Genomic DNA, 22,717 nt, shown 5'->3' on the forward strand with positions numbered 1-22,717 from the left:
TATGAAACTGCATATTTCCTTTGTTTTAAAATACTCTTCTAGAGACTTCTCTTTGAAAAGAATTTTTTCTGCACTATGGCTTGGTTAACACATATATAAATTTAAAAGAATGTTTTTGGATTTTTTGTTGTAATATGACTAAATTTTGCCAAAAACTTCAGAAATATCACAATGTGTAAGAAGTTTGCAGCATTTTTTGTGTTTTTTTACTGTCGAATGATTTTTCATCTCACATATTCACACCAAGAGTTGAGGGATGAATTTGATGAATATTTTTTAGAAGATGCTTTAAAATTTTACAGGTGCTTAGGAAGAATTCTGACAGAACTTGATTAATGAGGGGGAACCAAGATAGGCAAGGAAAAATGTCCCATTTAAACATTTTCTAATGTTTTAATTTTTTAATTTAAATTTTTAGTTTTGATTTGAAGATTTTTTTTTTTAACTTGGAGATCTTTTTGATTCCAGCTTTGTCTCAGTAGCCTAGATATGACTCTAGGAATCACTAGCATTCTTTTGCACACCTTTCTTAAAAAGATTAGGCTCCAATGACTCATGCCACTTTGAAATGTAATCACCATGGTAGGGATCATGGGGGTTCCTTGCAAAATAAAATTATTCTCTCTGGTCTGCTTTGGTAGCTCAACCATATAAGTTCCAAGGTCTCAAAAGGATGATTCTGTGGTCAAGACGGATACAGATACATGGTCAAAGGACTTGCCACCTTGGGCAACATTTTACTTTATTGGTTTTTGATATTAGATGTCATAATAGTTTTCCTAATATGGGGTACAGAGAGGATAGAAATACATCACTGTTACCTCCAAAACTGCTGCTTTGGGGTTCTTGGAGAAGAAGGAATAATTTGCATGTATATTTGTATGTATGCATATTTTATCATAATTTCTGGACCTATGTGTATGTCTCAAGATATGGAATCATACTCACCTTCAAAAATCCATAAGGATGTTCTTTCCTCACTGAATACTGCTTCTTTCCCTCTGACATGCTTCTTTCACTCAAGCATAGATTGCTTTTTTAGTTATGTACCACAAGCAGCTCATTACCACTGAAAGGTGAGAGTTGCCATTTTGTGATCCCATATTATCTCACAGTATTCCCATTCCCATCTGCTCACCTAAATTTTCTGATAAATTTATCTCTGCCAGAGAAAAGTTACTTACCTGATCTTTTTGTTAAGGAGTTGTTACCTCACTGAAGAGTTCATACTCTCATAGAGTCTGTGTTGCTATTAATCACAGAAGTACTTCTAGGTCTCTATGGAAACTTAAGCTCTGCTTAGAAAACCACGACTGTTTTATATACCCTGTAAGAGGTTCTCTCTGTGGAGTTTGAAAGGAGTTTCTGTGCAAGACCTTTTAACCCCTTAGTATTGATAATGTTCAGATACCACTTTTCAGTAAGAACCATTTGGAAAAGCTCCTTCTTTTTTTTTGGAATTACTTTGAAAAAAACATAATGTACAGTGAAATATGCATTTAATCAGATTGTAGTATTTCTTCTTTCAGGATAGAGAGTGACTAGCAAGCAGAAACTTGATTACAAAAACAGCTTGTGATTCATATAAGGTACTAAACAGCACGAAGGAGTCTGGCACTTGTAGCACAAATCCTGGATTCCCAGAAGTTATATGAAAAGTATAACACTTCTCACACCAGTGTGCTGTGGTCATGTCTTTCAGAACTCTTATGTCTGCCATCAGTGAAACCGTGGAAACAGAGAACCTGAAGAAATATTCTGTCCTGCTCTTGGATTACCCATTTTCTTTTATGAGTTTATTTAGGTGGAGAGCTTTTATTTTATAGTAATACTTTCATTCATATTGCTAACCTGCCAAACACTCCCCAAAAGCTTATTCACTACTGTTCCAGAGGTTTAACAGAATTAGTAAGGTAAAATTAAATCTCAGAGGTAGGAATTCAGGTTGCATCATCTTTTGTCTGGAACACGTTGACATTTTGTGCTTCTGATGAGAAGAATAAAAATATATAGATAACCAATTAAACTCTAAAAATACAAGATTAAAGGTTAATAACTAGTGTTTTCAAAAAGATAGTCCAAAAGGTAATATACCTAAGCAGTGAACTGAAAATGAGGAAAGCATTACAGATTTACTTTGTGTAAACTCCAGTAACATTGTGTCTGCAGATTAATGAACGTTTAACCAAGGTGAGTTACGGTGACTCTCTTGCATAAGTCAAAATGACAGTCAGATTTCTACAAAATTAATTCATTACGATCAGTGAATGAATAACTAATGAATTTGGTATTGAAGATCCCTTACATTGATAGTAAATCCATAGGGAAATATCCAAGTAAAGTCTTGTAAAGATTTTACTCAAAATGCAAATCAAATTAAAAAGACTAAGCAGGCTAAGCCTAAATGCATTGTCAGTTCCTTGAGAGGCATGGCTAGATATAACAAAAAGAAGAGGAGTCTTTGGAATTATTTGATACATAAACAACAGAATAGGATAAGTTTTCTTTATGAAAAGTGAAAAGAGAAAGAAAGTGAGCAGCTTATCCATTTTGATTACAAGATATGAAGAAGTATCAAGTCAGCTGTAAGCCTTGGCTTTAGCAAAGATTAAATATAAGTAAAAGATCTGTGACCTGGCTCTCAAAGGTCAGAGTTTAACACTGGGAATACAGCAAAATTATGCATCAAGGAGCTCAATAGCTGTGTTTGTTCAGGTTGATTAACAGAGATGGAGGTGAAGAATTCCATTTCTTTCTACAGTACTACTGTCAGGGCTAGAAATCGGGACTTCCCTTGAAAATGAGAGTATAACAAACCATTTAGGCCAACCATTTACACCTGTCAGTTTATGATAAGGAATTTCCTGAATAAGCAAAGTAACAAGCAGTTTTGATAGCCTAACTCAAAAAAGACGGAACAGACTAAACTCACACTAAATGCCTAAGACAAAAAGAAAATATATTTCCTAGAAATTAAAAAAAAACCAACAAAAAAAACCCCACAAAATTTGCATTAATGGTGATGTGAACTTGTCCAACTACACACGATGGAAAAGCCTGAAAAAAAGTCATTAAGCCTTCTGTTCCTGTCTGTGCATCAACCTTATAAGATCATGATTAGATCTTCCTCCAGTGAAAATTGCTTATATATCAGTACGGACAAAACCAGTTCAGGGTTCAGGGGAAAAAATGGTGATGGAAATCTTTACACTCAAAAACTAGTGATTATTCAGAGGTAAAAAAAACCCCCAAACAGCTACATAATGTAAAATTTACTTTTTGTCAAATTTATAATCCAAATATTTTGTTTAAAGAAAAATAAACACAACACACAGTAATGTTAATGTTTTTCAAAATCATAGCATGATTTTCCATTACAAGATATAAGAATTTTTGCCAAAATTGTTTGAAATCTCATCTTGAGGAATACTTTTAAGTCTTTTCTTTCTTTACTTTTTTTTCCCCTAGGAGTATAGGACTTGAAAGAACCTCATAAGTAGTAGCCATTTCACCATAAGTGAAAAATGGTCCCCAATAAAACTAGAGTTTGGGGGTTTTTTTACCATTGCTAAAATGTTTTTTACCATTGTTTCAGATTCTGGCAGAATTAGAATATCATTGTTGTCTTTATTATAATCCTTCTCTTACTCTTTGGCTAAACTTTATTCAATATTTTCTTGTATCCAGTTGTTATTGCACTTGCACTATTATCAGAATATACTTCTGGGGGAGAAAAAACAAACAAACAAATCCAACAGGGTTTATAAAAAAAAAAATTATTCAGTATTTTAAAACACGTTTAGAATAAAGGTAAAATATCCTAGAGATGCAGGTCAATTAGGAAAGTTTAAAGGACCATATGAAGTCCTGAAAGAAAATCTTCAGAAAGTGAAGGTGACCCTAATGTTTAGCTAAATGACATTGATTGGTGAAATTTAAACTACCATCAGATGTTTTTCACAAGCGAGGTGGTTGGTTTCTTAAATCTCAATTTATTCTTTATTTTATTAAAGTCAATAATTCCAGCTTCCACCCTAACGTTCCATGTATCCATGTATCGTTTTCTGCCTGAGAAGCTCAAACAGCAATGTGAGACCCAACAACACAGCTCACCCATTGCAGGAGTCTCAGAGGACCATGATGATGGCTGTGGCATTTCTGGGACTGAAATTCATTACACTGTCACAACAGTTCAATAAATCAAAAGAAACATGTATACCCCAATGGGTAGAGAGGTTCTGTCAAACACTGTTCCAACTATACTCTCTGCATCACAGCCAAAGGTCAAGTTTTCCTCCCCCTCCCCCAAACTCAAATAGTAAAACTTGTGGTGCCGTTTGAAACGAGGAATGAAAAGCTACAAGCTGTGACAATGCAGCGAGACACCATACAAATAGACTTAGAGGGCACAGAGAAAAGTACTTTGAGATACTTCAGCTCTGGAAAAGCTGCAGCTGAAAATAGAGGCGACTTTGTGACTCACTGTATAAAACACAAAGCCCACAGGAGTCCCTGGACTTTACAGTGGATCCAAGATGCATGGAAGTCCACAGAAACCAGTTTTCAAGTTTAATATCTTATATCATGCTTCGTCTGCAAGGAAACTCAGAGATGCTAAGACGCCAAAAATGCCAGGTGTATTTAGACCTTTAAGGACTAGGTTATTCTTGGACTGAAATTGTAGATTCCTCTCTGCATTTCAAATCTCCAGGAATGCTTTAATCCAAAACATAAATAAAGGAAATTAAGCAGAGATGAGTACACCTTCTGAAGTAGTTGAATGAAGTTTGTAGAATGCAATATATTTTGATCATATTCATTTAAAGGGCTGAAACTTTGAGTCGCTTTTTGACATAGAATCTAAAATTTCCAATATCAGTTGAACATGCTGGAATATTCGATCAGCTTGGCACAGATAAGAACATATAAAATGCAGACAATACTTGGGATATCGGGTCATGGAAATTGCAAAAGATTTTGCCAATTCAGCCCAGAAAGAGCTCTCAAAGGCTACAGCTGCCTAAGTAGTCATCTATATGAATATGCAGACTGAAATTTTTAGAGATCTAGTAGCTCCTAAGATTTAGACAGATTTTTAATATAACTGGATGGTTCAGTCTTTACAGTTTTGTCAAGTATATTTCACCCAAAAAAAGGTAGAAGAATTTCCTAACTATAGACTTGTGTGTCTTATACTGACATAATTTGTCTTATCCTGTATTAGGAAACAATTGACCTATCACAGAGCTTAAAAAATAAAAGGAAAAAATAAGCCTGAGGCAAACACCTGCTGCAACAAATTTCAACACATATGAGCAAATCTTGACAAAGTTGTAAGCAACTTAGTACAAGATTTTTAATGGGAAGGGTCAGTCCAGTTTAATTTTGTGTTGCTATCAGCTCCACCTATATTTAACAGTATCCCACTCTCTTGTTCAGATACATAACCTTTTTCCTGAATTGATCTAGAACGACTCATACAGGAAACATCATACATTAATATTCTCAAAGAGGGTTGATGTATGAGGGCAAATATCTCTCCATTTCCCCAAACTGAAAGGCTTAATTTTGACTTGCTAAGCAGTCTCTATTCTCATTTGACCCATACAACTGGTCTGAAATGTATATAACCTTTAAGGGAGGAATTAAAATATTTTTCTGAACTTTCCTGAGGGACATGAGGCAGAACATATTGTGTACATATTGTGTTAGACCTCCTGTGTATTGGCTATCACAACTAATTTAAAAAAGAAAAAGAATCCTAAATTTCAGCTGGTTATCTGAACCTTGCATTTAGGAGGGATGCAGGACTTTGTGACTGCAGTTGTTGAACCTCATGAGGTTTCTGTTCCCTTATCTCTTCAGTATCTTAGAATCTTCCTTGAACACAAGCAAAGCAAAACAAGGAATTAATTCAGCCATCTCCAGGACAGCAGGGCTCCATCATATGTAATGATTACTTGGGAAGACAAACATCATCATCCAAATGTCCCCCACTTCCTCCTTCTTCTCCCCACTTTGTATACTGAGCATGATGTCACACGGTCTGGAATATTGCTGTGGTCACTTGGGGTCACCTGTCCTGGCTGTGTCTCCTCCCAAACTCCCCCTGCATCCCCCAGTCCTGTCACAAGTGCGGCACCACAAAAAAGCAGAAAAAAACTTAACTTTTGTAAGACCTTCTCAGCAATAACTAAAATTTCATTATCTTAATAACCCTGTGTTCAGTAGAAATACAAAACACAGCCCCACACCAGCCACTGTGAAGAAAATTAACTTTAGCCCAGCCCAAACCAGCAAGTACACTATCATGAAAAAACTCCTGTACATATCCTCTCCTCAGGTACCGGGAGACACTCTTTGACTAGAGAAATGGACTTCTCCCCACAGATTTAGCCTGACCTAGGTAAGTATTTGGCATTTATGTATGACTAGTTCATCTGATGTACAGTATTTTTTCTTGTGTGTGTCATTAAAAGCTGTGACACTTAAGGTAATATTCAGCTTTTATTTTTCTCGTAAAGGATTAAGGAATTGTATAGGATCTAAGCCACTGCACTATTACTATATTTAACATTCTTCTCCATATTTTGTTCAAGTCTGAATCCAGAACTGAAATGTGTGATTTTAAAAAAAACCAAACAAACAAACCATAAAATAATAATTGGAACATACTAACATACTCTGCTTTGAAACTCGTAATTAGATGCTTCTGTGCATATTATCTGTTTCTCCATCATTGCTTGCAGTCAAAATTATGTTGATTTTCTCTGTATACATTTGTCTGGAAACTCTAATTATGCTTTACCATATTACCTTTGGGGAAAGCATAAATCATCTGCATCATATTCTGTATTGGAATTATGCTGCTAACTTGGTTATTTAAGAGGACTCAGGACAGTCCTTACTTCAGTGCCTCTTAAAACATAACTAAAGTGGAATAAATTTTGAGTTTCTAGGAATTTTTGTGACATCATCCCAAATTGTAATGATGTGATTATTCATCATATGCTAGAGTCATAATTACATTCTAATTATGCAAGGAGAAGTATTTATACTAAAACAGGCAATTAGGTGTAATTACACTAATGATGTAAATATGCAAGAATTAACTGAAAGTGATTTGAAAAGGAACTAGGGAAATGTGTACAAATAAAACACATTTGATGTTTTAAAAAAAAAGTAAACCTCTTAAATGTTAAATGATAAATGTTAATTATGTTCTGGGAATATCAAGCAAGGAGATGCCCCACGGTCATTTTTCCCCTATAGCTCCTACTAAATGTTTCTGTTCTCTATCCCTTAAAGAGAGGTTAAATGACTTTTTTTTTCTAAATCTTTTGAAAGATGGACAGGTGTGCGTCCCTTCCAACTTAGCATATTCTGTGATTCTGTGACTCTGTCAATTGTCAAAACTCTGGGTAATAGGTAACAGTAAGTTCAATAAGATGAGTCACAAGCAGTAGTGAAACACTACAGGCACTGAAGAAACTTATCCAAACTATTTCTGGCTCACCAGAATGAATAGATTTTCCAGAAACACTGCTTTCAAATATTCTTCTGGGGGAACATAATTTATATTATTATTTTGTGCTTTTTGTCAGTTGTGGGCTCAATGAAATGATATTAAATATTGCAAAATGTTACAAAGAAAAATAACTGCAAGATTTTCCATTTTTACTTAATTCCAGTCATACAATAAGTTTATGAATTTGTGACGTGATCATCAATTCAAAAGCACTTTTAAATCTCAGCATGAATCTTTATCAGTCATTGCTCTAGAAAAGGGCAATTACATCTGTCTCTGAAAAGTGTAACACTAAGAGAAATGATCTCTCAGCACAATTTTCGGATCATGACCTGGACTTTCCTGACACAAAATTGAAAACTTATGCTGCTAGTCCAGCCCTGATCTCCTTTGCTGTCTGTTTCTCGAACCTGAGAAACAAAAGATGCACTGTGGTAGATGGATGGCTGACCCCTCTTCTGCACCTTTGTATTTCTCTTGCATGTCTGCTCTGCATCATTCTGCTTTACATCTTGTAGCTGTAATAAAACCTTCATTCCCACTAGGTACTTCGCTAAAGCTCAAGGAAGAACAGGGAGGTTGCTGTCAAAGCTCTCCTCTAGTACTTGAAATACAAGACTTTTTAAAGAGGTGAGTAATGCACATAATATGATAGGATCTGTTGCAAAAAGCACCTGAACTTGGGCTCATCAAGAGTTGTTGAATATTAAAAGTCCAGTTTCTTAAAGAAGCTGTATATTATTGCCCATTTGTGAACCCTTTCCTCTCTACTCACCTCTGAGCATAGCAACGAATTTCAGTGACTTGTGAAAATAGATAAGAAATTACAAAGCAATTAAATTGTCTCAGAAGTTCTTTCAGCTGGGCTGATGCAGGACTCAAAACTCATCTCCCTACTGAAAAACAAGCAGTAAACTTCTCTATAAGTAATTATTCTCAGGACAAATACCTTGATGCTGCCTTTAACAATAAAAGAGAAGGGGAAGGCTAAGTGGCAAGAGGCTCAAATGTACAGAAAGCCGGGTTTCTTCAGTGCCTGTAGTGTTTCACTACTGCTTGTGACTCATCTCATTGAACGTACTGATACCTATTACCCTTTCCACAGGATTCCACAGTTTCAGCTGTCAGATATGTAAACCTACATCTTCTGGGTAAGATTTCAATTCCAGGGCAACAATTTTTCTGTGTGCATACAAATGTTGTAGCTAAGTCCACAGCTGAAACATCACAGGCTGAAGAAATTTGTTTAGAAGTGAAAAGTTAAGACAAACAAGGGAATATACATCATGACAGGAAAACTGAATTCCCAAATCATATAAAAGTTTAAACAGAGGGGTTTTGTTTGTTTGTTTTTTCTATATAATGGTTCTCTTTTTTTTTGCTTTAAAAATTGTGATTAGAAAAAATATTCTTATCTACTTCTGCTTTACTAACTACCAGCAGAAAAAATATGCTTCTAAGAAGTCACTCCCTGGAAGAGAAAGGGAGCAAATATTTTCTAAAGAGTACCTCTTATTCAAATCTCTTTAATTCAGGAATAATACCTACCAGGAAAAAATGAAAAGAAATTTTGATAACAGGAACTAAAGACAAAGAAAATTACTCCATAAATGTAAGTGGATTTCAATTTGAATAATGCTTCTTATTTAAAATCTAAAAATTATGTACCTCAATCGTTTTCTTTTTCAAGGTATTATACAGCCAGGTTATGGGGAGGAAAAAATATTTGATGGGAAATCAAGGGCACATGAAAAGAAAGGAATCAAAAAAGTGCTATATTTCGCCATAGGTGCTTTTTCTTCATGAAGCCAGCAGTGATGAAGTTTGAATTTTTTAAAAATAAGATGACTGAATTATTAGAGTTACTGTTACATTTTTGAAACAACAAGATACAGCCAACACAAGCCAGCAAATACCAGCCAAGAACCTAAAACTATGCACTATTTTCCTCTTTAAATGCCATTGACTCCAATTAGAGCAAAAACCCACTTAAAACAACATTATTTATGCTGTAATTTTTGATTGCCATTCGTGTTTCAGCCTTGTTTATACCAGTACAAAATTGACACTGGACTAAAGACAGCGAGGGATGACACTCCTGGTGTGCAAAGTTAGATCATATTGCATATAGATCTCAACAGTTCTGGTTAAAATTGTTTTACTAGTATGTTCCACTTATTTTCTAGTCTTTTCTGAGTCAATGCCCCAAAAAGATTTTATTAGAGGAAGAACATATAGAAAGTAGTTGCCTACTTGAGATTTTGCAGCAGCTGGGTCTAATATATCCTGTAGAATTCTTTACTATTAGCAATGCTGGCAATCTTTCAACCTTAAGGAATTCACTACTGTGATGTTGGCAGGAGATAAGGTATGGAAACAAAAGGGCATGAACATCTTCATCAGAACATTCAAACAAAAGCTGTTTGGGAGCAGAGTGTGATTCAAGAGCTGATTAGATACAATTACTTCCTAGGAGGTTAGATTACTTGGTTTTCTGTTTTTTAATGCTTGAGCAGACTATAGATTAGCTACAGTGAATGCCAATTTATTGGCTACTGTAATTTCATGACTTCTGTCAAAACCTAATAAATCAGTTTGGGAAAAAGACTGAGTTGAAATCACATCCATCCCAGGAACATTTTATGTGCACTGGAGTAAAAGGAGAAAGAAAAGGAAGAAAGATTTCTTTCAGAAATTCACTTTCTAAAGAAAGAGTGACATGCAGAGAGCACCCACAGCTATGATTCACAAGCAAAGATGGAGTTTCACCTTCTAACCAAAAATTTAGAGTGCTTTTGTGGAGTGCAGTTAAAGCATAATATTTCCTCTGCATTTCTTATGGGGTACGTTATGAGGATTCTTCCTGTTCTCCCTGTGTATGATGTACTTGATCTAAAGTGGTTTATTTCCTAGTCATGGAGAGACTCAAAATCTAAATTTGCATCCTGAAAGGTGCTAAGGAGATGAAGAGCTGCAACACAACATTTTGTCACTTATTTCTTTTCTCTATGAGCTGAGACCAGCTGTTTAAATGTGATTGATACTATTTTTTTTTCACTAGAAACATACCAGCTACAGGGCAGCCCTCTCTTTCAACATCTGTTCAGCATATTACTCATATATTCAGATTTCCTGCTCACTCAGCATGTTAAAGTTCATTACAATACACTAAATATTCTTCTGGAATGAGCGGGAGGGGTTCACAGGTTTCAAGTCTGTTGGTTCCAGCTACAGATTATCTGCTAGAAATGAATGAAGTAAAAACTTCATGCAAAGCGTCATTCTTCTGTTGAGATACTCAACACTCAAACTGGCAGAACGACCATTTGTAGACAATCTTTATAGCAGTGTGAGAACATCAATTCAAAGGACTTTTCACAAATTATTAGTTTGATTTCATTAGAAGACAAGATTTGTCTCTGTCTAGTCCTTTCTTGCTTCTCCTTCTGTATTTTACATTAACTATTGGTCAGCCTTCATCAAATCTTGAAAAGAAAGAAAGAAGGAATGATCTGAAAAGTAAGTTCTTGCAATGTAGGTTGTAAAATCTACTTGGAAAGAATTAGCTGGTCAAGCGCCATGGACAGACAGCCATCTAGTTAATGTGAATCACTAAAGATGAAACAAAGTACATAGCATCTCTTTCCCATATATCCAAGCCAGGTGTTGGAGAGAAGTTTTGTCAGTTTTTTATGCCCCAGAAGTTTTTAATATGGAAAGCACACTTGAAATTGGAGGAGAATTGTATGTAGAATGGCTTTGTACATAGAATGGTTTTATTTATTCAGTCTCACCTGTGCTGCTAATATAGGTCTAGATTCAACATTACCTTCTCGCAGGCATAGTTGAAATGAAAGTATATTGAAATACACTAGTTGTAGACTACTATTTGTAAAATTTTGTACTGGTGTTGTCTAGCTGATATGTTGTAGTAGCTGATAAAGGGCTGTTTTGGATTTGAGTTACAGTGTTGGCAGCACAGGGATGTTTTATTTACAGCTGAGAAGCACTGACAGACCACCAAGACCCTTCTGCTTCTCACCCTACCCCAGCAGTGACAGGACTGGAGGTACACAAGGGGACACAGCTGTCCCCAGCTGACCTAGGGTACATTCTGTACAATATCACTTCATGCTCATATTTGTTTGGTTCATATTTTGTCAAGATGTTTGGAGTTTTGTTGTTTTTCTTCCCAAATAACAGTTGCACGTGATACAGCTTTTCTTCCCTGAGGATGGCTGAACACCTGCCTGCTCTTGAGAAGTAGTGAATTAATTCCCTGTTTCGCTTAGCTTTTCTTGGGTCTGCAGCTTTTGTTTAACCTATTAAACTGTCTGTATCTCGCCACATGAATTTTCACACTTTAACCTTCCCAGACCCCTCTCTACCCTTATGGGGAGGAAGCGTGAGTGGGAGGCTATGTGGAGCTGAGCTTCTCATCACACAGGTTAAACCACAAGAAGAACATGAGTATCTCTAGGGTGATATGCACTATTTTTGGTTTTTGTTCTTCTAACTACAAAGAATCATAGCATTAGTCATGTAATATTTTAAATTTATCTTTCTTTTAGTTTTCTTCCTAGGTGAGTGTGTGTTTGTTTGTTTTCAGACTTTTAAATCATCGTAAATTAGAATCCACACTATGTTTTATCTGGTGAGATAGAGTGCAGAACACTGTACAAAGAAAAAGGGATTGTTATGTATAATCCATATTGTAAGTCTGAAGCATAAGTTGAACCTTATCACTTTTAAATATCATTTACACTTAAGTTCAATATCTTCATTCTGCTACAGTTTGTACTGAAACTGTTGTTAGGAAAGAAACATTGACCTTTCAAAGTCCCTGGAAATTTATATTATCATGTCTACCTTGCATCTCTTTTTCTCCATTATTATTTTGGGCCATTTTTTTACTGTTGTAGTCATACTTTTTCTCTTGATCATAGCCATCAGTATCTAATAATATAGGTAATCATAAGGGAGGGTCTATGAAGTGCAATATTTTCTTCCTGTTTTTGTCATGATTTCTATAATTGATTCTCTATATATGAATTTTGCTTCATAAAATATATTATTTTGAAAACAAAACAAAAAATTGTGTCAAAAAGCCTAAATCGAATATACTAAAAGCAAGCCTTAAGTATGCATTGTGAAACCCATTGGCACGTGAAAGTTATGTGGGCCACTGAATAACTGCAGTGCCAGGCTCTTGTCCTCCATTACTATTACAAGGAATTCTGTGTGTTCAAAAACATTAGCAGAAAGTGCTAAACTTGACATATATAACTGAAATGACAGAATATATCAGCCATAATCCCTTCTACATAACCTTTAAATATCAACCTCCCAGAATACAGTCTGAAAAATAAAAAAGTTGCTCTCCTGTGGTTTTCAGGTGATAAATATGCAATTTTGCAAAAAATAATTACAAAAAGACACAAACTTGGGAAATCTTTCAATAGTATGCAAGACAGTAAGATTGAACAGATATGCTGGGATCTATGTACAGTGATTTTTCTTCTATTCTAAGATCCTGAGTGACATACTATAATAAAAGGGATCTGTGAAAATCACAGAATAGCAGGAAGCTAAAATGGATTCTTTTTTTAAATTGGCTCAAATAATTTATGCACTAAGGTATAGACTCAGTTAATTTAAATACATGTATTAAAATACAGGTAATAAAATCACACAGGCCAAGAATGCTAGTTGTGGTGGAATAATTTTTCTCATCAGCATTAGACTACATATGCAAAGGTTTTGGCCATTATGCTCTCAGCTGGCAGGCACCAATACTATCTGGGCCATTAACATCAGAATTATTAATCTAGAGAATTGTTCCTTCTATCACTTCCAGTAAATACTGGAAATACTGGACTCCAATTAGGACTCCTCCAAGACCACCTGCAAAAATGTCTATGTGATTCAAATATGCAATTTTCATATATTGTGGAAGGTTATATGAATAGAAAATAAGAACACAGCTACCTGGAATATTCTCTAGAGTCTGGGTGTAGGGAGCATTCATTCTGCTAAACCTTTAGCAAATGACTATGGTAACCATTTAGAGAGAGATCTCAAAAAATTTTATCACATGGAAGTTTCTTGAGTGCAAATCTGCAGAGAAAAACAGAAGTTCTTAAAAGTGAACAACAACAACAACAGACAAGTCACATCTTTGTTGGCTTATTTCCCTCTCCAAGAACCACTTTTGAGACATTTAGCACTTAGAAAACGCAGAAGTCACAGAGAAATTATTATTTATATGTGGTTTTGCTTTTACTTAGATATTAACAGAAAAATTTTAAAACTTGCAGGTGACTAAGTCAAAACTATCTCTGTCACTGATGTAGTCCAAGGCAGGATAAACTTTATAGTCCTTTTATCTTTAGTGTTTTTTCTTAAGAGATATTTTTTATTATCTCTTTCTCCTCCACTTCAACCCAATTTGAAAGGTTCCCAGCTGCATAAGGCTCAGACACGTACATGAAAGCTGCATAGTAGTTTCGTTTCACCTAAATAGTGAAGCTACTTAACATCTCTTTCCCTGAAATAACAAGATACTTACACTTTGAACTTAAAACTTGAGTGAAGCAGAACATCATGCTGAGAATACAAATTTCTGTAATTTGATTTCAGAACAGTACATTTGTTTCGTTTGCAAGTATACAGAAGAGCGAACACTGCAGTCAATTATGGTCAGATGTTTTGAAATTTGTTCTGACTGGTGAAATATATTGTGTGATGATTCTAATGTGCGTGACAAACACGTACAGTACCATGTTGCCAGATGTGGTGGAAAAGGAAAAGGAAAAAAAAGGATTCGGTGGCAAAAATGAGAAGTTATATTTAGGGAAAAAAAGTACAGTTCTCTGCTGTGAGGAGTCCTGATTTGGACATTCTGGCATCAGCTATACAATGGGATAAGGAACTCTTACTGTTCAGTAAATCAAATTTCTGTTAACTAAAGGCAGGGTCAGCTATCAGCCAAGGGGGAAGATTTTTTTCTTTACTGAAAACTCTTTACATGTCTAATCAGGGAAAACAATCTTGTTCAACTTGTCAAACAAATAATTTTGGACTTTAAACTGGTAAGCAAACTTACATGGCCTTGTGTTTCTTTAGTTTGACAAATTCAGATATCTGAGGTAGTTTTTGTTATCTTACTGATGGCTGAAATGTATTATTACAAACAATATAACAGTGAAAATAAATTTCTGGCTGAGATGAATAGATGGAGCTTTACCAAATCCTTTGTTACAACATTGATTTATAGGATGTTTACCTGGATTTTTATGCAAACACCATAAAAGCAAGGCAAAAAATTCATATGGAAAGGTAAAGTAATTAAACCAATGACTGGTTTCTCAGTACCTTGCTCCAATACTTTGGCACATAGATTCCCAGGGGAACCAAGGCCGCATCTTTCTGGACAAAATTATTTTGAAGGCACAAATTGAAACATCTCTTAACACTAATTGACTGGTGCTATAATCAGTTAAATTATAGCATGATTTGTATTAATGCTAATTACAGTGGAGAAAGAGGATCTTATGCCAATAGAAGGAGACATAAAGAATGCTTTTTCCATCTTTGCCACTGACATTTTTGTGAACCCTTGGGCAAGTCGTAGGCACTTAGTGTACCATACATTGTACTTGGTAAACCTATTTATCAAAATTTTTCTCTCTCATGTTTCTGCTTCAAAGGAACAGTGTGAGACTAATTCATCAGCAGCTCTTGGAAACCATTCATGTAAAGGGACCATAGAACTAATAGGATTATAATGCTTTATAAGCATGTTGCACTTACGTACCACTGTCTCTGAGAAATAATGGGCATCTATCAGTTAATCCATCTCCAAATAGTTCTTATGACTGAGGTGGTGTCTTTGATTCTTTTTCTAGAAAGATAAAGAAAGATAGAGAAGTGATTTACCTAGAGTTAAAAACATGGGGGGGGGGGAGGGGAAGGGACGGAATTAAAAATAGAGAAAAGCAAGTGCAAAACAGGTGAAAATATTTGAATATTTGATAGGTAAATATCTGTCACATTGAAAACTATCAAATATTGTCACTTTGCTGTGTCTTTGTACCCACCATTTGCATTCTCCAAATTTATAAGCTGAAGTCTCACTTTTGTGCAAGTACCAGGTTGGGAAATTGAAGGCTTCCTGAGCTCTTCCACATTTAGTCGCACCCTAGTAAGTGGCAAAATATAATTTTATCTTTTTTATTAAACCTCTACTTGATTTCCTTAATCAGTTTTTCCTTTTGTTCTAAATGGAAGGGAAGATGTGTGAAAGCCCTCCATTATAGTGGTAATTAACTTTTAATAGCCTTTGTTGTTGAATTCCCTAGCAGCTGAGGAGAGTATTTGTGTTGTTACAGAATATCAATTAGAATTTTGGACTGTAGAGAGTACATAGCAAAAGCTGTACCTTCTCTATAAGGGCCCGTGTATGTCAGGTAGGATGTTACCACTTCATTACGAGATGCCTGGTGGGCATGAGTAGAATTACTAGTGTCCTTTGAAAATGAAGCCCACATCTTAACAAACCAACACCTGAAAATGCCAGGAACAGACTGCTTAAAATTTAAACTATTACCTTCAAATATATTAATTATTTGGGTTTATTGTCATTTATATTTCTTGAATAATAATAATTTATATTTTTTAATTTTTAATGACTGTAAATAACACTACAATTAGATTCAAAAAAGCAGCTTAAACGTTCCAAAAATCTCTCATTATGTATCAGAATTCAAAAAAATTTTAATTCTTCAATGCAGCCATTCTTGAGACACAGCTGAATTATGTAATATAAAAGAAGGCATACTTTCTACTATTAATAATATACCAGAAGACATTGTCACATGGGCTCTGAGAATGAAAAAAGCCCTATTTCAAATGGTATCTTCTTCAGTGTGAAATTCTTCTGTCATGAATCACATGGCTTTGCACCCTCTATGAGACATGTAGTTCCTTAATGCCTCTAAACATTAATAGATGATGTCTATATCATAAATATAGTAAATATCATAGTTAGCTTTGGAAATTCAAGGCAAATAAATTTATTCTTCTTGGTCAAGACAAATTTCACATGCTAGTATTTACAGTATAGTTATTCTTTTTTGAAAATTAATTATTCTTTATCTAGCAGATCTATGGAATGCAATAGAATGAGGAATTTTAACTAAATGAATTCAGCTCTTATTTTGTTAGAAACTGAAATACTTTTCAAGTGCTGCTCAAATCAAGATGCTCCAGAATAATGAGAAAAAATTGAAAGATATAAACAACTAACATAATTAATAAAACATGATAAATCTAAATAATTATGGTGAAAACAGGCTTCAAGATATAATTGTAGAAGCATTAAAAAAATCAAGATTTATCTTACCTACTGTGACAAGCAACGAACCAAAGCAACCAAAACATTTTAGTTATTCCTAACTTTCTTAGAGGCATGTATTTCTGGCTGAAGGTGTCTGTGTTTTGCTTCCATTTCAAAGCAAATATGTTTCAAAAACATGAGACAGAGATGCCTTTACTCTTTTTAAAGCACTCCCAAAAAACTTAAGGTATACAGTGCTCAAAATTTGTGTTTCTGGAGGATATAGAAAAATACCTACTGACTTCTTGAAACACAATATGGACTATTCTGTAAAGAACAGAACAACATGTGACAAGTTTTAGAAATCTGAATATAAATAAATAGACGTGTCCATATGAAAACCTGAGGTCATTGTGATGAAAAGCATTCAGTTAATCTGTTGTGATGAGAGTCTTTTGTTGAATCATCACCTCTGCAGGTGAATCTTTTTAAGTTTCTAAATTATAACACTGTACAATAGTAACCACAACTAACCACTGCTAGTCTTGGAATGAAACATTTGGAAAAGGAAGAGCTGATTCATACTTTTTCCTTCAACTTTGAAACACTGAGCCTCATGTATTTCCCAGCAGCATAGGATATTTGGAATTAGCACATTTGTAGCTGTCAAAAAATACTTAATATGCTGGGTTTGGTCAAAATATGGTCAAATTCCTATGCATTTAATTAAATCCTTTGCTTCACTTTAAGACTTAGAGAACAAATTGTGGCCTTCTTCATTCCTTTTATAGAATCAAAGTCTTAGAAAAGAATTCTCAGATCATCAAGTCCAACCATTAACACTAAACTTCCAAATCCACCCTTAAACGTGAACTTAAGTGCCACATCTACATCTCTTTTAAATACCTCTAGGGATGGTGACTCAACCACATCCCTGGCAGCCTTTCTCAATGCTTTACAACACTTTCCATGAAGAAATGTACCTAATATCCTGTCTAAACTTCTCTGACTCAACACAAAGTCATTTCCTCTTTTCTAATTGTTTATTACTTGGGGGAAGCGGCCAATCCCCACCTGGTTACAACTCCTTTCAGGCAGTTGTAGAGTGATAAGATCTCCTCTTCTACATATGACAAGGAAAGAACATGATAGATATAGGTTTCACCTGCTTGGCACGCTTGAGATATGAATTTTCTTAGAGATTAGGGACTTTGCTTGCATCTCTTTCAAATTACTATCTTCAAATACTGCTTTTCTTTAGGTGGCATGAGGAACATGAAATTACCCCATTTCATATTTTATTTCATAAGGTTTTCTCTACAGAAGGCCTTTGAACTGAATATTTTGATGGGTTATTGAAATTTTCTGTCTTTTATAATTTTATTATTTTTTGTTTCTTTTTTAGGTTTTTGGTTTGTTTTTTTTTTTTTTTTTTGAAGGATTATCCACAACGGAGAGGCTTAACAAATGATGATATTGATAGTAATTATAATGCATCAGAGAATGCTTTTTGGCTCTAATGTAGATTTTCCTTCTTGGGGTCAAGACCCTGAACATCTTTTCACATATTTGTAAATTGGATGTAACAGTGTTTATTTCTAACACCAATTTATGTGTTTGAAACTTCTTCCAAAGAAAGATGACCCTTTCTTCAAGATAAAAATATTGATTGGAATAACCCCAAAGGAACAGCTTGCTTAGAGAGTTGTTAAAGTATCTACACTTTCAGATATTCAAAATAGAACTGGACACAATTGTGCCCAGAGCTTCTCTAATTGACCCTTCTCTGATCAGGGGGTTTGAGCTAGACATTCCTTCTAGACTCAATTATTATGAAATTCTCTGAAATGTAAACTTCAAGTTCTTATAAGAAAAAAGTAACATCTAACAAGCTAGTGGTTTTCAAATAGAAAGCAAGAAAAGCTTCTGAAACACTGTCTCAATTCAAATCAAATATTTTCATTATCAGAAAACTGTTCACAAGAGGAGAAACTTCCGCTTACTGGCATAATTTCTTGAGCTTTTAACATTTTTTTTGCTTTTCCTAATTAATCTTGGCCTCAAGGCCATAGGCATTCACTTACAGTGACAGCAAGAAATATACTGTGGTTATGTATTTCATGTTCAGTTCCTTTCCTCTGTTTCTCCAATTAAGTCTTCAAATAATTACCATATATGACTGCACTTTAAACACTTTTCGTAGCTGAGGATATACAGTGTCCTGAAAAGTTAATTAGATATGAAAACAAATTGCATCAAAAGTTGCAGAGGTCAGAGAATTTTGCATGGTCTACAACTTAATGGGAACACACAGGAGGTCTAACCGTATTTTATAATAATTCATCTTGAAGCTAACTGGAGTGTGATAGAAAATTTTGACAGCAAGTACAACTAAAACATAATTTATTTTCCATCTAAATTTTAAAAGAAACTGTCATAGGAGCTGAACTAGATCAATTTCTATCATTAGGGATGTGCACGTTCTCTTTTAATTTCAGCAAAACACCTACTTCTGATTGCTGTATTAACATAGAAAAGAAATAGTAAGGGCAGTAAGTAGAAACAGAGTTTGGGAGGAAAGATAAAATCTCTTAAAAAGAAAAACAAAACAAAACAAAACAAAGCAAAATAGCAAAGGAGCAGAGATCATAAACTGCCAGACAGGGTAAATAAATAAATACATTCATTTGTACATATTCAAGATCAAATATTACACAATTAGCAAGAGATATACCAAGTTTCAAAGAGCCAGTGTCATGCACCATAGGATAGATAGGAGGAAGGAAATATGTATCTGAAGATCACCAACACACAAATAACAAAACCAGAGTTCGGGGTCTTGGTGGGTTTAGTACAGCTGAATGTTCAATATAGAATTTAGCTGTGTTAGAATATAAAGTCATTATAAATTACAGATATGTTCTTAATTTCATTATATTACAACAAAATATATTTGCAACAAAAGCTGTTCACTACCATTTTCACTTGCTTTTTTGTTTTTGCTTCCTCCTGTAAGTAAATGTACATGTATATTGCCCTGTGTGATGGCACTGAGAGTTATTTTTTCAAAGTAATTGGGAAACGTAAAGAAAAAATAATTTTAATGGAAAGGGAAGGGTGCAAATAAAGGTAGATATCATGGTGTCTGTCTTATCTACTCTTTGATGACACTATGTACAAGAAAACCTCATTCTGGAAGTAGCTTTTGACAGAATCATTGATATTTATTAATAAAAATCTATATTATTAAAAGTCAGGCTTATTTCAGCAGATCATGTGAAAAACCATAGTCTCTACAACTCCTCCTTTCCATAAATTTGCCTTACTTATCACTACCAGGTAAATGAACTGTGGTACTTTGAACAAGTGATGTTCAATTATGCCTGAAAGGACGAATGGATGGATCTTCCCAAACTTTACCCTTTTGGTCAATGCAAATGAGGAATACTCCAGCTCCAATTCTGGAAAAGTTCTGCCTTAATCCAAACTCAAACTAATCAGAATAATATGATTAAGTACTACAGGAAGTTTTTCAGTTTTCATTCTCAGCTACCTTTACTTTAACAAGACACAGGAGATGCAATCTTTAGTAAAAGTTTGTCCTGTGGTTTTTTTTACTGCAGCATTTGCAAAGGAACAAAAATTTCCTTCGGGATCCATTTTCAAAACAAACTCCTCCACTGGCTCTTCATTCATGTGAAGTTATGAAACTCACAGTGCCTTCTATTTACTTATCTTAGTTAATATTATTCTTTCCCTATCTGTACATGTGCACCCTGCCAATTAAAAGAGCATACCTTCCTTCTGTTTATATCACTGCCCTTAATTAGAGGTTTAGATGCTTTCAAGAGAGATCAGACAAACGCCCATCTGTTTAGGCAGAGGTTTATTTAACATTGCATATGTACGATCTGGATAACTACAGTCATACGATTACCAAACAGCAGCTGCCTTAGACAAAGAGCTTTTATGTCCTTAAGTGACTTCAGATGACAGGATTCCTTTTCAGTAGCCTTTTATTTACCTCAGATCAGGAAAATCCAACAATTTATTCATAACTGCAATAATATATGTTAATGCCTGTTAGCTAACTAATTGCCAATCTTGCTTGCTAATTTAGGTAAATATATGATCAGGATTACACTGTAAGAATTTTACTACTAAAATAAAACTTTATGAAAAAAGAAAAGCCTTTCCTACATTTTATTTCACTTCCCAATATGAGGAGCAGTTGTTCTATAATTTTATTATTTTACATATATGTTGTTTTTGTGACGAGCTTTCGGTACTGTACTTCCACTAAGTAAGATATACAGAAATTGTATTTCATCTGTGATTTGTACACTATCTTTGAATTAAAGTTCACATTCTAGAAAAAATCACTATACTACACTTAGAAAAAAAAAGGGAGGGGGGGATAAAAAGGAGGGGAGGATAAGAACAAGAATGAGAGCAGTTATCAATTTTTAAGTGGTATATGCCAGCTGAGATACTGTGTACATCATACAGTGACAGAGAAAATAGAAGCAAGGTAGTTGAAACCAGGCTCATTTCTTTATTTCATGTTTTAGAATTTTTTTCTGCCTACAGAAAACCCCAGCCATAACACAGCAAAATGCTTTCCAAGATTTTTTTTATAAATGAACTTCTAAGTTAATAGTTATGCTAAAAAATGTTCATATATGACAGGATGCTATTTCAAAGCAGACCTTTAAGTATTTCTATGCATTGGCTATCAGCATAATTCAGTACCTTCATTTTTTTCATTTTTGTTAATGTGGATGTTGATCTAGCATATTCATATTAAAATATATTTATTTAAAACTGAAATACTATCATACATTTAGCATGTCAAGATATGAAAGGAAAAAGTGGACAAATGGACTTAAGTGTAAATGACAATATAATCTTCAGATATGGATAACTGAAGTTTTTGAATTTTTAATACACTTGACCATCAAAGCTGAATGTCTGGAATCATGTCTGCATTTTTGTTAATGCAAACAAACCCCTTTTGCATTTGGAAAACAATTCTATATGGGCAAAATTGTGCAAACACAGATTTCTGCTCCTTCAAATTTTGGTTTAATTAATTGGGTTTTGAGAACCTCTTAAACCATGATTTAAACTACAGCAAACTTGCTTTAATAGGAACAAATTTAAAGTGTCCTGTCTAGTCACTCCTTTTCCATTTTCTTTTTTCCTGAAATGATGACCTACTGAAGTAGAGAAGAATTCACCCACAATCTGCATTCCTCAGTGAAGTTAGAGCAAGAAAGTTCTCGAGTTCCCAGGCTCCAGTCTGTGAGCGCTCTTCAAGTCCTTTCACTGCAGATTGCAATGCTTAAGGCATCTCATCAGGAATATCACTGCTAACTCCTGGTATCTTGATACCTTGTCAAACACCCTCCAAAGCTTCCAGATAAGATGAACTGTGGGCATAGAAGGACAACTGTAGCACTACAACAAGAGACAGGAATAAAAAATTAATCCTATATCAAAAGACACAGGAAGGTAAAGCAAACCAGAATATTCACAGCAAAGCCCATGTGAGTGATATTTTTTGCTGTAAAATAAGAGTTTATATGCTGCACTCAAATGCTATGAATATTGTCTATGAAAGCACAGATAGAATTAGTACTTCAGAAAGACTCATAGCATATAATGACACTGCAGACCTCATAATGGAAAGCTTAAAATGAGTGTTCCCCATAAAATGTACAGCAGTCTGTAGAGTGTAAACATGGCTTTAGACTGTTTACAACAATATAACACAGGAGTTGAGGTGTACCTCTTGTCACTGTTGCTGTAGATACCATTTTTCTTTTCAAAAAGATGTTCACTTGCTGAAA

The sequence above is a fragment of the Sturnus vulgaris genome, chromosome 1 (genome assembly GCF_052056855.1).
Source record: "Sturnus vulgaris isolate bStuVul1 chromosome 1, bStuVul1.hap1, whole genome shotgun sequence".
NCBI classification, from domain to species: Eukaryota; Metazoa; Chordata; class Aves; order Passeriformes; family Sturnidae; genus Sturnus; species Sturnus vulgaris.